This window comes from Geospiza fortis, unplaced genomic scaffold, assembly GCF_000277835.1.
Source record: "Geospiza fortis unplaced genomic scaffold, GeoFor_1.0 scaffold405, whole genome shotgun sequence".
In the NCBI taxonomy this organism is placed as follows: Eukaryota; Metazoa; Chordata; class Aves; order Passeriformes; family Thraupidae; genus Geospiza; species Geospiza fortis.
In genome coordinates this window covers 901,042-913,275 of record NW_005054415.1, presented here as the reverse complement: position 1 = coordinate 913,275, position 12,234 = coordinate 901,042, and the positions used below count along the sequence as shown (strand labels likewise).

Here is a 12,234-nt window from a genome sequence, read left to right as displayed (position 1 = left end):
TACCCCCCAAACTTGGATTAATCACAAAAAAACCCCCATATTGCATCACTCTTACTCAGTAATACCCAGAATAAACTGACATTTATATTAACATATTTATATGTATATATGGATAATAAGCAAATAAAATTGAATCTATCCCATTTATAGTTAATGGTATACCTAATATCTCACCTGTACTGGTTATTACTGAGCTTTTCATCATAATTAAAATCCTCCCATTTCTCACTTTAAAAAATTCTTTTGGTACTCACACCATTTGCATGTGCACAATAATGCTCTTGAAAAGAAGTATGAATCTCAGAAACCACTGACACTTAAAGGAGAGACAAAGAAGAAATTGAAACATTTGCATCATGTTTTACTGCATTTTCCAAGTCAAAGGTAACTGCACAATTACTTCACTTGGGCGTAAGCCAGTCTTTCCTGAAGAAGAAACTCTCAGATGGTGTGCACAGGGGCAAGTACTTCAATCTGAATTTGTCTGTCAGTAACAAAGACAACACACTCCAGACAGGGGGAAGGTTTGGCCTCTGATGCAGCAGAGAGGCAGACAGCTCATGAAACAGCCTGAGGAATTCCTTTACCATGGGGCTGGGAGTGCAGGAACTCACTCTGCCTGATGTGATGACAGGCTTGCTGTCCTAGTTCCTTCTAAAAGTGTATTTCAGATCAAAACCAATTAAGATCTTCTTTAATATACTTGCAGAAATATGATTTTGATGGTAATTTTTATGATAAATATGTATTTTGAGAGGGAACTTTATTTTTCCAATTAGCAGAATCCATTTTCAAAAAATAACTATTAATTGCTAAGCAGCAATAAATTCACAATTATGTGGAACAAATTATCCTGTCTTGGGCTACTTTAAAATTAAAGTCCAGGAAAAATTACTTCACAGCTTGCTTTCTGTAACTTCTCCTGACTATGTCAATGAAAAAAGAGTACCAAGAACTACATCTATTCTACAGGATTATACTGGGTGGCTGTGGTTCAGTTATCTGATGCTCAAAAAATGAAAAATGGGTGCAGTGTCAGCTTGGCACTCTCCCTGAATATTACTGAAGAGTTTTACAGGGCAGTAGATGGAAGAGACATGTCTTTTCAATAGCCTAACCCATTTTAATTAAAAAGAGATTGATATCTCATTGATTTTCTTCTTCCTGGCTGATCTCTGTAGATATGCACTGCAAGTAATTATGAATGACCCCTGGTTCATACAATTTTCTTCTCAGAACTCTACCAGGCAAAGAAACTCCCCAACTGTACTGTATGATTTACCAAGAACCCATAATGCACCACATAAATGCTACTTTGAGGTAAATAATTCTACTCCAAATTAGTTTCAATTTGCATCCCATGTCCCACTGCCGCTACCACCTCCCTTTTTAAAAATCCCCACTTTTTGTGTCCTTCCTCCTTTGAATTTTTTCCAACAACCTTCTGGAATTACAGAAGGTAGATTTGAGAGAGAGAAAAAGATTTTGTCATGGGTGGTATCACACACTGGGAAAAACATCAACTCAACATGCTCCTGTTTATATATTTAAGGATCATGTGAGCACTGTGCACCACAGCATCACTTTTACTCTTTTTGGTCATTGTTCCTTGAAGATTTGCTGTTATGACACAACAGGAGAGGCGTAACCCTGAAACAGCAACAGGCCACAAAAACCAAAGAACACTCCCAGAAGCACCAGTGGCAAACACACTGAGCCAAATAGGGACTGGATCTGGGCTGTTGCCATAAATCCACAAAGCTCTGATCAGCAACTTATCAAGAAAAAGTCCAATTTCTTCAGAAGCCTTCATTGTGTTTGGATGAAAAAGAGAAGGAATTGTCACCCAGGTCAGGATCTATAAGAAGCAACCCTGGCAGTGGGCGATAAAAACACCACTGAGAGCCTAAGGGAGCAGCCACCAAACACACCAATATGATTTAGTCACATCTGTGCGAGCTTCATTTGCAAGCCAATTAACATGAAGAATTTTGCCCAGTGACTATGTAAGAACACTGGACATGTGAGAGGCAAAAAAAAAAAACAACTGGACAACAGAGTGCCTTCCAGAAAATGATCCAGAACACCTATTACCTTCCAAATCTACTGTGTTTCAGTGGGAACAAGGATGTGCTCAGATTCAGCACCAGAACCTCTTCTAGGTAAGTACTGGGCAAGACCTGACAAAAGCACAGCCCCCTTTCACCTGCAACCAAAAAAGACAATATTTCTATCTTCCACTCTCTGCACCCTCCTCCCACCCTCTCACTCGCACACCAGCATGGACAGACAGCCAGTGATCACATCCTATTCCCTTTCTCTTGGGAGAATTATTCACAGCAGCTCCTGACCAGGTAAGAGCCCTTCCAAACATAATCCAAGTATGTTGGAGTTCTGTTTTTAATTTCAAATCTCCCGATATATTCACAAGCAAACACAGCCACAGTAATCACCTGGATAACTTATAAAGTATTTTTTCTCTTAGTTGTTCATTTGCCGAGAACTCATGACTTGATCACCCAGAGCCGCCTGGTTACCAAAGAGCAGCATCTGAAATATTAAAACAAACCCTAATAGCAAGAACCAAATTAATCTATATGAATTGCCTTATTCCTCTCAATAACTTCTGTATAAAAGCAAGCACAGCCACTTTTTTTCATCTATAACTGCTACAGAACCAGACAGACAGTACAGTTTTTATTTCCATTCCATCTTTTGTTTCACACAAATAACAACAGTGTTTCTGAAATTACTTTAGCAATTTCCATGACTAGAATGATTGCTGACTGTAATTACCCATTAGCAGATACTAAAAGGGAATCAGGAATCTATAAACATGCAATAGAATAATTGAAGGAGATTAGTGGATGAATAATGAATCTCAGGCAAAAATAATCTCCAGTCTAGTGGACTCCACGACTAGTTCAGTCTAGGAAATGAACTTTAGCAATCCAAGCATACACCACAGGAAATACCATTCATGTTAAAGACAACACTTCTTCCTTTCAGACTTTGCTTTCAAACACTAGCCTGCAGTTACCTTAGCTGCTTCTACCCATACAAAAGTACTGAGTGGAGAGCAGGTGTGTTTTAATGATCTCTCTGCTAGCAGTGAGTTTCTTTACAAAGGCAAACTTTTTTTTATATACATTATATATATTTTGAAGTTTTTCATGTGAAATTTCACCTTCCTTAGCTGCATTTAATTGTTGAAGGGCTTCTTCTGCAATACAGAAAAAAAAAATCTTACTTACATTCACCTTCTATTTGCTCACAAAAAGTGAGCATACCCACTTGAACACATCAGCACTCAGGACCTATTTACATTAAAACACTAAATCAATACTAAAAGTAGTATGTCATTTTAAAAAAAGTATCCCATGACATATCAGAGCAATCAGTGACACTACATCACTTAGGGTTTGCCCTTGAACGTTGAAAGCCACAGCACTGACAGTGCTAAATGTGCTGCAAAGAAAGCATGGAAATTGAACTTTTTAACTTACATTCTTATTTCAGTAGATTGCTTCTTCTCATAATGTTTGTTCTCCAATGCTATTTAAAGTAGGAATAAGTAACGAGTTGTTTAATTTGAAACAGTTTTTCAGTCTCTTGTACCAAGTGGAAGATGTGAAAGAACAGAGGCTGTGGTTTCATAAGCACCACCGGCCAGCTCTGGCCAGGCAGAGGAGGAGGAACACTGTGCACCACTCTGCAGCTTGCTTTTGACCACCCCAATTTATGTGTTAATTAACAATTTCCACTCTGGATTGAGGATGAAAGGGCTTTTCCCCCTTCCCTCAGTACAACAAACACCGAAAAACTATTTGGGGTTGACACATTCACTCCCTTTCCTTTTCTTTCCCCAGCAGTTCTGATACAGGAGGGCATTTCCCAAAAATCAAGGGGTACAGAGGTGCTGGAATAAAAAGGCAGAGGAGGAGGAGGAGGAGGAAGAGGAGGAGGAGGAGGTCTCACCCACCCAGAGCCCCCATCCTGCACCAGGCCCTGCACCAAGCTCGTGCTGGGCTCTCTGCAGAGCCCACTCACCAAATACAGCATGGAGAGCCAGTTTTGGCAGGTCACTTCCCTGGGGGGGTGGGCGAGCGCAGCAGGTAGCAGAGGCACAGATGACCTCCACAGCTGGCCCCGGGTTTGGAAAGGAAAAGCAAACCACAAGTAGGAAAGCAAGCACAGCAGTGAGCTCTTAACTGACTCATCACTTCTCACAGGTCCACAGCCTAAGGAAAGAACATGAAGAATACCACTGCTAAAGCTGGGGGCAGGGGGAGGGCGCTTGTTGCTCATTTTTAAATACCACTATTATTACAGGATGTGCTTTGAAGAAAAAGATTACAGTCACAGAAAGAAATCTGTGCTACTGATCCAGGTAGGACAGAAAATGGTGAGAGAATATGGTTCAGAAAACCTTTTGGTAATTTAAGACCAGCTCACAAACTAAGTCAGTAAAAAAGAGAGTCCATATAACCAGACTGCTGCAATTGAACTACACAGGAGAGTTTACTACTGTTCTAAGGAACTTTTTATTGAGAAAACACATAATGGTTCAACCAACAAATCTATTAAGCCTTATAATTAAGTGCTGGGTCTGGCTCAGCAGGGTGGGGGAGGAAGCAGCCCTTTTATAATACTGGTTTTCATAAGCAGCAAACTCCAGGGTGTAAAAAGATACATCACACCAGAAGGGAGTCGAGCTGTGCTTTGCATCTTTCAAAACAAAGGTGTGTGATTATTTCTTGACTTCCTGACCCCCTGTCACATCTTACAGATAGACTTTTTGACTTTAGCTGATCTGAAATTGAACTTACCACTGCAAAAGTCAATATTCCCCTTACACTTTCAGTTTTCATATCTATTTAAAATTCATGTCTTTGAACACAGTGTCCTCAGAAGACAGAATAGCTTTTCACTGAGTAATTTCAGTTTAGTTATATCAAAAGCAGTGTGCTTGTGGCATTACTGAAAGTACTAAAACCTGTAATATTGAGCTATATAAACTGCAGAAAAAAACCCCTGAAACACAGACCATTAAACTTCAACACCATGCAGAAAAATATTTTCAGCTAAGACAGGAACAGGGATAGAGTCTCTGTGTGTCTAAGCCCCAATAATTTCTACAAGAATATCCCTGATTTTCACAGAAAGTAAAACTCTTGACATTTTCAAAGGATCTGTTTCTTAACACTAGGTAATACTGAGCCTTTACTGAAAGCAGCAATAAAACAAAAATTCAAGAAAGGTGTGTTTGAATGGTCTTTTCTTTTTTTCAGGCATTATCTCATTTAGGTTACGGAATTATAACAAATAGCAAACTAAAAGCTCAGGCTGACAAGATTTTTAAGCTCAATATAATTAATTACAACTAGAGTGATTTCTCTGTCACCTGTTTGGCAAAATTTTGAATATGCCTCAGATAATCTATTTCAGTAAAGCAGCCAAGAAGCCGAGATGTGGCAGAGTCAGACTACCAGGGTGTAACTGGACTCTTCTATCACCAGATACAACAAATGTGCAAAAAGTAAAAAATTACAAAATATTTTAAAAAATCACAGTGAACAAGAGTGTCATGGGTATCACACATTGCTCTCATTTTTTTCCTGTCCCACAAAGTTACTTGAGGGGAATGTACAGTTCAATACCCAATACTATTTACCCATGTCTAGGGTAAATAACACATTTACACAGAGCAGGTGCAATCACAATATAGCAGGGAGAAGGCAGGAAAAAGATAACACCTGCCCTAAGTAAGATAAGAAATCACTTCCCATTTCAGTCAGGTCCATCTAAAAGCAGTAAAACAGAGAAGGAGGCTCCTCTCTCTCCTACCTACAATATTCCCACCCCACTGAAGTGAACAGAAATACAAACTGGCATCTGAAAATCAAACAATGCATTGATATCAACAACAACTTCGGTTTCCTTGATCTTTTTTTGTCCCAGTCTAATTGTTACAGAGCCAAGTTGTTGCTTTTTTTTTTTAAGTGTCTTTGCTTACGGAAGAGGTGAGAAAGCAGAAATTCAGCTAGAAACAGCCATGTTTGACAATCTCACTTTGGAAGTAAAACTCAGCCCAAGAGATGCACACAGAAAGAATGTCGCTGTGCCTCAGAACCTGGAGCAGGGCACTGCAGGGTGGTACTGCAGCACGGATATTTTTTTGTTAATGTATAAAATGTCCTTTACTAAAGCAAAGTCTTCACACTATTTAAGGAAGAAGGGGGAAGGTAAGGAGACAGATTAAATCCAATCCCCCTTTATTTAATGACTAGTACTTCAAGACTAAGTCCTATCAAATAGCTGCTTTAAAAATCTTATTTCTCTACACCATTCATTACGGGGGAATTGTAATGTTCCCCAAACTAACCATGCAACATTTGTTACACCACCACATCCGTACTTCACAGCCAAACAAACTAAAAGTAACACTTGCAATAAGGAAGTTCCCTCCCTTAGAGGTTAAATACTAAAAACACCACCAAAGAGACAGATTTTTCTGATGGAAGCATTGTTTCTAGAATCATACCCAACCTCAGGACACAAAGCTGTCAAACACCCACAATTCTTTTTTAAAAACTGTTCCAAAATGCAATACCTGGTTTTGGAAAGGTCCTTTGTGGAGTCATTCTGAAATAAAACAATGATGAAGGACTGAAAACCTCAGAAATCTTCTCTTTTCTGTCTCAGTTGATAGCAGCACACTAAAAAATTGTTAGAAGTTGCATACATATTTTTCATTGACCCAGGCAAAGGGCCACAGGAGCCAAACATTCACAAGGGCCTGGTCAGGTGCTTTGGATCACAAAGAAAGAAGCAGCGAGAGCTTTCCAGTGACAACCAACATGCTTCAGGGAATTTTGTTTCCACACTAAGTTTTGATTGTCTACTAAGATACTAAAATGTCTGAACACAGATCCAACCACTATCACTCTTCTTGTTTCATCTTATCTTTCATCTTACCATTTCCAAAGATCTGTTTGACAGCCAGCCCTGCCAAACCATCCCCAATGCCAAGAGGCCACTGGAAACTTGCACCATGCAAAGCACTGACTCACCAGGGGAAATGGGGATATCTCACCTGGCACAGCTAAAACAAAGCAGGCACTTGCAAATTAAATTCTCCTGAAGCAGCTTTATCCTTTGGATTTGCTGATACTAAAGCTAGTTAACAAGTTTTAAAGCAGAACTAGTTAATTCCAGACCTGAAATAATACCACAGACACGGCAAATCTTCAGGATGTGGCAGAAGTCACTTCCCAAAAGAGCCTGCAGCTGGTGCCTCACAGCTCCAGGAGGTTTACAGAACCTCCTTCCAAACTGAGGCATCTCTAACACCGAGCGAAGGCTGCAGTGCTCAGCGCCCAGCCAGCCCCAGGGCTGGGCGTTCACCCACCCCAGCAGCACTGAGAAGGCATTTCCACCTGCGCTGCAGTGCTGAGCTGTGCACAGCACATTACTCCAGGCTTTTATTCACTGGGACCACTGATAACAAACACATGCTTGTTGTTTGCTTACCATTACAGGCCACAGGATTCATTGGCAAAATCCATATTTCTCCGCTCCATCATGATCTGTTCCACCATTTTGAAATTCCTACAGGACAGCGAATGCAGCCCACTCAGGTTAAATCCTTGACACTAAATCTTTTGATGTACCACATGTGGGAGCCTGCAACAAGACAGGGAATCTTTACTCCAAGGACCACTGTAGGCATTAATAATGCTTTATTTCTTCCCTTCATAGTTCAAAGGAAGAAAAATCTACTCCATCTCCATCATACATTTTATGAACCTTTACTCAGACAATCAGTAGAAGAAAAAGCATTTAATTGTATTGTGACATGAATATAACCTGATTGAAACAATCACAGCTGGAAATGTCTGAGAAGAAGGCTCAAGAGTGATGAGAGGCATTGTCTTTATGCTAACTGATCCCAATATTTTTTCAAGCAAGGCCTACATGACAGCAAAGGGAACTCTGCTAAAAATAGGATAAGAATGTTTTACTAACTTTCACAGCATCATAGATAATGAAAGTTCTACTTTACCAGTAAGTTTTGTTACACATAAGACCAAATAGCAGCAATTAAAAAAAACCCACTCCACGAAGAGTAACTTAAATTAAAAACGATATAATTCAAAACAATTTAAAATACTGCAGATCAGCAAATATGATAATATGGCAGGAAAGCAGCTGGGAAAAAACCCCAAAAGCACACCAACAAAACATTCCTTCCCTGGACCTTGTAACTCTGGATAAAGACTTGTCTAGTGCTAGCGTGGAAATGAAGAGATTCTGACATTAGGTTTGCTTGTCTTGGAGTATCAAAGGGCAGAAGTGCATTCCTAGGATGCTGTAGGATTCCTAGGACAGAAAATTGTGTCTCCAGTTAGGCAGATGACAAAGACATGGTTAGGTATCATCCTTGAACCCAGTGCACCAGGTATCTGGTAGGGGAATTCATATCACACAGAACAGCTCCTGGCTTTGTCTCACTCTCTTCCTGCTTTGTCTTCTCCATACACATTCTGGGAACAGCTCTTCAGATGTGAGAAAATGCCAAAGTTCAACACCACAGCACAGTACCAGGTTCTGGCAGGAGCCATGGCTCCTCACTGTTCCTTGTTGGAATCCAATGCACACTCACCAGGGGCACAAACCAAGATGAATAAACGGTTACACAGAAATGTTGAAACAATGACCCAAAGAGAGGCCCAGAGCAGGAAATCAGAATTAAGATGGCACTGGGGAGCCTGATTCAAGTTAAATAGCTGTGCTGGGAAGAGAAAGTATCAGCATCTACATCACTGCTCATCCCAAAGCTCTGTCCCTGGGGACCCCACTCTGGAAAGCAAAAGGTAAAGGAAACTGCCAAGTATCAGCCCAAAATCAGAGTGGATGCAAAGTATTGTAACACAATAAAGAACTGAAGTACATCTACTGTCATTTTCTGTTAATTTTTGCTAAAATATACAAACTACTTGAACCACCACTCAAAATAGGCACTCCACTCTGACACAGTGGGTTAAATGTCCAGCCCATACCTAAGTCCTGGGACAGCTGTGGCCATTTCCATTCGATTTAGCTGTACCTAGCCAAGATCTACATGCATCAGCATTCATAAAAGTTGGGTGAAAGATGGAAAAGATTGTTACATAAAAGGTCAAAACCCTGACAAAGGCTTTTGGGAGCCTTGGAGAGAGATGAGAAGAAAAGCCACAAAAGATCTCAGAGAAGTCATCTGAAAAGGCAGATATGAATCTGCTGTGTCTGTGCATGCATAACAGCAGATAAAAATAAGACTTTGTTAAACCTGTTACATGTACAATTTGGAATGCCTAAATAAGCTGCTGCTTTACTTTCACTGTGTCACGTATCCACCACTAAGGATGAGTCTCTGATAATCACAAGAGATACCTTGTGTTCCTTTGAAGTGGACCAGTGTCATCTGGAGAGCAGCACATGGGGAGGATGCTGAATAGTTAGAGCATCCCAGAAATAACAGAGTGCCTTTTAGAAAAATAAACTGTGACAGTTTTTAAAAATCATCCCATGTTTATGAAGATACTTAGTTGTAATTCATACTTATAACACACCTTAGAGAATTACAATGCAATTTAGACAATTAATGTAATGACTATACCAAGCTGACAGAGTTGCACTGACTTCAACTTTTTTTGGTTTTTTTTTTAAAGCTATGCCTAAAAACATTATTTTGTCCAGAGCCCCTGATAAACAGTTGTATGCAAGATTCCTTTTAGTTACAGAGGGATGAAGGTGCTGCTTCCTAGAAGTGTCCTCAGTATCAGGTCCTGGGGATATTCCTGTCCTACACAGACATTATAGACAAAGATAATGCACAGGAGAAATACTTCACATCGAAATGTAAAGGGAAGAGAGTTAAAAAAGAAAAAGGTTCTCTCTGTGTTTGTAACTGAAGTTCCTCAGAGGCACAGAGACCAGTCTGCTGATAAGCAGCAAGTTTCCGGCAGTAAAGTGATACACAAAGTACTTGGAGCCAATTTTTGATCTGCAAGAAAGACAAGCCTCTCTGCATTCAACACTCACCACAGGCACCTATTTCCCTAGCAACAGCTTGTGGGGCGCTTTCATTTTGACTGAAGAACATTTAACCAGTTACATTATGAGCCCTGCACCTCGCTGCTACAGCAGCAGTTGCTTTTCACACCTACCAAATTGCTCTTTGTGTGGCATTGAGCTGCTGGATCAATGCTGCACCTGCAGCACAGATTTGCTTTGCCATGTTTTGGTGGTTTGTTGTTTTTTTGGTTTTTTTTTAACTATCTGAACTTTATCAAGCTAAAACTGGTCAAAAGTGAAAAAACGCCCAAAACCTTACAGTATTAAAAAAAAGTAACTTAGTTACTTTGTATCACCCGTCTTTCTTTCCAGATGTTTCCTTTGTTTGAAGTTTTAAGTATTAGAGTACAGAGAAGTGCATAACAACAGTTGTGTACGTAACGAGTACAGTCCTTGATTAATGTTAGGGAGACTTAAATCAACAACAGGAGACAGAAAATGTACAAAAATAATAATGCAACATCAACTGTTCACCATCAGATCAAATGGCATAATGAAAGTTTTTAAAAAGTGCCAACAATTGAGAAATTACAATCTAGGAAGTAACTATTCAAAACTAAGAAAAAGTAATATCTTTCAATGAAAATGTAATTGAACTACACAACTCATCCATCCCAAGTTTATCTTCAGATGCTGAGGAAGGAAAAAACAAATTTTCATGAATACTATGAAACAACAAAATACAAACTCCCAATGGACATAAGCCATAGCCTGCTGATCCAGCCTGCTGGTAGCTTATTAAAGATAACCATGATTCAAAGAGCTTGCATTGTGCACAAAGCCCCAAGGAGAAAGCCAGCAGTTACACACCAGGGAAGTGCTCAACCAAAACCCATGCTATGAAACACCTCAGGAGCAGGTCTAGGAAGAGCAGCCAAAGTTGAGAGTTCCCTGGTCAATTTGTCCCTGGTAGACCAGGGAGCTCCTGTAGAAGCACAAATCACCCATTTAATTAGTGTCAGCTGTTCAAAATTCTGATTACTTCTAACTCTGACTGAAGTTGTTCAGCACAATTTAAGAGCAGGCCTGAGAGTCAACTATTGCCAAAAGCACAAGAACATTATTTCAATAACCACATCCTGTAGTTAAAACACAGTAAATTCCAGAGCTATTTTTCTCTCTTGTAATCCCATATTTCCATTTTGTGAACATACAAATTCTCAAAACCTTCTGAAGCCCTTAGCCCCTGCGTGAGAAGAACAACTAATTTTTTTAAAGGAAAGAATTCAAATTCATTTCTTTCCTCGCTCCTATGGATTTTCTGCTGACAGACTCCAAGTGTGTGGTATCCCCTTTTTTCTCTCCTAAAGGAACAGACCTAATACCAATATCCACCTACAAAAGGTTCAAACAAAATAAATGAATGCTCAAGACATTTTAGGAATACTTCCAACCTTATAAGACACAGATAATTTTGGACTATAACAATTTATTACAGCAAATATCTTTGCTGGCACTTAAATATTTGCTGGACTTTATTCTCATGCTTCCAGAAACATATAATTCCTGGAGGAGAATGTCTGTTCAGCTGTGGCAGGAAGCACAATGCCGGGCTTTAAATATCACATAAAATAATAATTAAGTTATTGTGTAATAGCATTATATTTTCAAAAATAAATATATAATTAGATAAGAATGCATAATGTTAAGGATAGCAGAATGCCCATGCTTCAGCTCCCACTGTCAGACATGGTGGTTACAAAAACAACACAGCAACCAGAGCTGTAAGTTCACTTACAGAAACTCGGGGGATCCCTTAACACCAGCTTTTCAGTAGCAAATGGAATCAGTGCCTCTGAGGAAGTTTTGCTGTTCATTTTAAAGAAATAAAGCCACAGATCCTGGCTCTGGCTCCACAACTGGGGTGTCTACAGTAATATTTGCTCAACAAGTTTCTCCTCCTGTTCCCTCTTCCTCCCCACCACTTATTCCTATCTTGTTGCCACACCATTCTTTCAGTATGTGCATGTCACTGTTTCTAGGTTTCTAGGACCACAGATCAACAAAAAAATAACCATTTGTCTCTCCTAGGTTTGGTTCCTTTCTGCCCAAGAGGCAGACAGGATCAGTGATGGTGCACAGCAGCTTGGAGGGCAGCTCAGCCAGCACAGCTGA

General features: G+C 39.8%; 1 protein-coding gene across 1 annotated transcript in view; it reads right to left on the bottom strand.

The window, feature by feature from the left end:
• ADCY7 (adenylate cyclase 7) overlaps positions 1-12,234 on the bottom strand; it is a 53,705-nt gene that overhangs the window by 34,593 nt on the left and 6,878 nt on the right. Inside the window, exon 2 of the mRNA XM_005426454.2 lies at positions 7,534-7,686. The gene's annotated coding sequence lies outside the window, so the exon portion shown is untranslated. The remainder of the gene's footprint in view (positions 1-7,533; positions 7,687-12,234) is intronic.